Below are 3,633 nucleotides of genomic sequence, written 5' to 3'. Positions count from 1 at the left end.
AATCCAGATTCAAATACCCTAAAATGACCAACTCAAAGGACAGAAAAGGGATTAAACACTCAGATATAGCACCACTGACATCCATCATGGCAGGGGGGTGGAGGGGGGGGGGGCCCTCCACCCATAGTTAGGTGCATTAGCCAAGCCCCTGAAGAGTTTTAAAGTCAGAGGAGGTATTCAGCTCATTCCCATAAGAGCTAACAGGCATAGGGTCATCTGCAGCTATTTGTTGAATGAGCTGAGACTTTGCCAATGTCCCTGGCTAACCACGTGACAGCAGAGCAGACAGAGCATTTGACAGACTTCCTTTAAGTTGCTGAATGCAGGAACTGGGAGAGTAGTGTTGGCAGAGCTCAGTCCACCTGGATGAAGCTCCCGCCAAAGGAGTGGAGCTGCTGCAGAGGACTGGAGTGGCTGCCAATGCTCCATTCTGGGTGTGCACAGGAAACCTTGGTGTGGTCCTGTTGCCGGTTTGTGGCTGCCATGGGGGGAAGCAGTGTCCCAGGCCTTATCAGGGGATGGCAGTAGGGAGGGTAACCAAAATTAGCCTGAGAGGGAGGTTGTGGGGGGAATTGAATAGGATGGTGTTGAGGGCAGTGTGGCTGGCGAAACTCCAAACTCTCAGCATATGAGGGCTGATGTGATCTTTGTGGGCTATACTCGGCCTTGTCTCAGGAAGGTAAGTTGGTGGTTGAAGATATCCCTCTAGTGGTGTGGGGGCTGTTCTTTGGCAAAGTGGGTGGGGTTATATCCTTCCTGTTTGGCCCTGTCCGGGGGTATCATCGGATGGGGCCACAGTGTCTCCTGACCCCTCCTGTCTCAGCCTCCAGTATTTATGCTGCAGTAGTTTGTGTCGGGGGGCTAGGGTCAATTTGTTATATCTGGAGTACTTCTCCTGTCTTATCCGGTGTCCTGTGTGAATTTAAGTATGCTCTCTCTAATTCACCCTTTCTTTCTCTCTCTCAGAGGACCTGAGCCCTAGGACCATGCCTCAGGACTACCTGGCATGATGACTCCTTGCTGTCCCCAGTCCAGCTGGCCGTGCTGCTGCTCCAGTTTCAACTGTTCTGCCTGCGGCTATGGAATCCTGACCTGTTCACCGGACGTGCTACCTGTCCCAGACCTATTATTTGACCATGCTGGTCATTTATGAACATTTGAACATCTTGGCCATGTTCTGCTATAATCTCCACTCGGCACACTCCCCTCATAGCCTGGTTCCTCTCTAGGTTTCTTCCTAGGTTTTGGCCTTTCTAGGGAGTTTTTCCTAGCTGGGTTTCTGTACAGCATTTTGAGATATCAGCTGATGTACGAAGGGCTATATAAACACATTTGATTTGATGTGGTGCATTACCCTCAACAGTATTTTGTCAGACCCTATGGTAGTAGTCGGTGCTGTGTAGAGCTAGGATGAGTTGAGGTGGGCCGGGTCTGGTTGAGCTGTGTGGGACAGGTCTGGTGGAGCTGTGCTGTGATTGGCCGGGTCTGGTGGAGTTGTGCTGAGTCTGGTTGAACTGTGCTGTGATGGGTCGTGTAGAGCTGTGCTGAGGCGGGCCGGGTCTGGTAGAGCTGTGCTGAGGTGGGCCTGGTAACATGGGAGGGAAGTTGTAGGGGGAATTGAAGAGGGTGATGTGGAGGGCGATTCTCCAAACTCTGCGTGGGGCCTTTTTCACGGCGTACAGCTTGGGAATAGATCTCAGCCTCCAGTAATTATGCTGCAATTGTTTATGTGTGAGTTTTTCTCCTGTCTTATCCGGTGTCCTGTGTGAATTTAAGCTCTCTCTCTCTCCCTCTTGCCCTCCCTCCCATTTCAATTAGCTTTATTGGGATGATGTAACAATGTACATATTGCCAAACGCTTACTTTGGATATTTACAATATTAATATGATAAGAATCAAAATTGTCAACGGGACGACAATAACCAAGGGTCAAAATAACCACACATTGAACAATAAGCATACAGTAGAGGACATGTGCAGGTTGATTGGTCTGTCAGACACTGTCCCTCATCTTATGGCAGGCAGCAATGTAGTGCGCTGCCAACCCACAGCTCTCTGCATCCTCCCCCAACAGGACAGGTAGTCTATTCTCATCAGAGAGGTCTTTGAAACCTTGAATAAGGGTTTCAAATTTGGGGAAATTACACTCTCTAATTGTTTTATATTTTTGACATTTTGTCAGGAAATGGAGTTCTGTCTCAGGTTCTGCTGTGGTGCAGTGGTTGCACAGTGTTTCCTCTACAGGGAGCCAGGTTTTCCTGTGTCTACCCTTTTCGAGGTCAAGGTTGTGCTCACTGAGCCTGTACTTTGTCAAAGTTTTTCTAAGGTTTTGATCAGTAACCACGGTCAAATAGTTAGCCACGGTGTACTGTCGATTTAGGACCCGATAGCACGGCATTTCGCTTTATGCTTGTGTTCCCCAATAAGCAATGTAGTTTTGTTTTGACTGTGTTGTAATTTGTTTTATTCTGATTGATTGGATGTTCTGGTCTTGAGGCTTCAGTGTGTTATTAGAACAGGTTTGTGAACTCAGCCCCAGGACCAGCTGGATGATGGGACTCTTTTCTTTGCTCAGCTCTTGGCATTGCAGGGCTTCATAATGATATGAGAGGGAGTCACTGTATTTTAGATGTTTCCAAAACTTAATTGCTCTTTGAGTTTTTATTATTAGTGGATATTGACCTAATTCTGCCCTGCATGCATTGTTTGTAGTTTTCCTCTGGACATGTAGGAGAATCTTACAGAACTCTGCATGCAGGGTTTCAATGGGGTGTTTGTCCCATTTGATGAAATCTTGTTTTGACCCCACACCTCGCTGCCATAAAGTGCAATTGGTTCAATGACACATTCAATTAGTTTTAGCCAAATTTGAATACGTATTTCAACTTGAATTTGTTTTTGAATGGCGTAGAATGCCTTGTGTGCTTTCTCTCTCAGTTCATTCCCTGCCTCATTAAGGTGTCCAGTTGAGCTTATTTTTAAACCTAAGTAATTGCGTGTGCAGTACTCTATATCTTTTGTACCAATTGAGAACTTTGGTCTAATTCCCTAAGATCTGGATCTTCTCTGGAAAATCATTATTTTAGTATTTTTGAGGTTTACTGCCGGGCCCAGGTCTGGCAGTACTGCTTTTGCAGGTCCAGGCTCTGCTGTAGGCCATGTGCTGTGGGTGACAGCAGGCATAGGTCATCTGCGAAGAGTAGGCCTTTAACCTCTGAATTGTGGAGACCAACACCAGGGGCTGAGGATTTTCTAGAATAGTGGCCAATTCGTTGACGTAAATATTGAAGACTGCATGGCTCAGATTGCAACCCTGGCGAAGGCCACGCCTCTGGTTAAAGAATTCTGTTATTTTCTTGCCAATTTTAATGCTGCACGTATTGCCAGTATACATTGATTTAATTATGTCATATGTTTTACCCCCTACGCCACTTTCAATAACTTTGTAGAACAGTCTTGTGTGCCAAATAGAATCAAATGCTTTTTGGAAGTTGATAAAGCAAGCGTATATTTTGGTATTATTTTGGGGGACATATTTATCTATCAGGGTGTGTAGGGTGTAAATATGATCAGTCGTGCGATGTTTTGGTATAAATCCAATTTGTCTTTTACTCAAGACATTGTGCTTATTAA

The sequence above is a fragment of the Oncorhynchus clarkii genome, chromosome 19 (genome assembly GCF_045791955.1).
Source record: "Oncorhynchus clarkii lewisi isolate Uvic-CL-2024 chromosome 19, UVic_Ocla_1.0, whole genome shotgun sequence".
Taxonomy (NCBI): Eukaryota; Metazoa; Chordata; class Actinopteri; order Salmoniformes; family Salmonidae; genus Oncorhynchus; species Oncorhynchus clarkii.
This window is presented reverse-complemented; position numbering follows the sequence as displayed.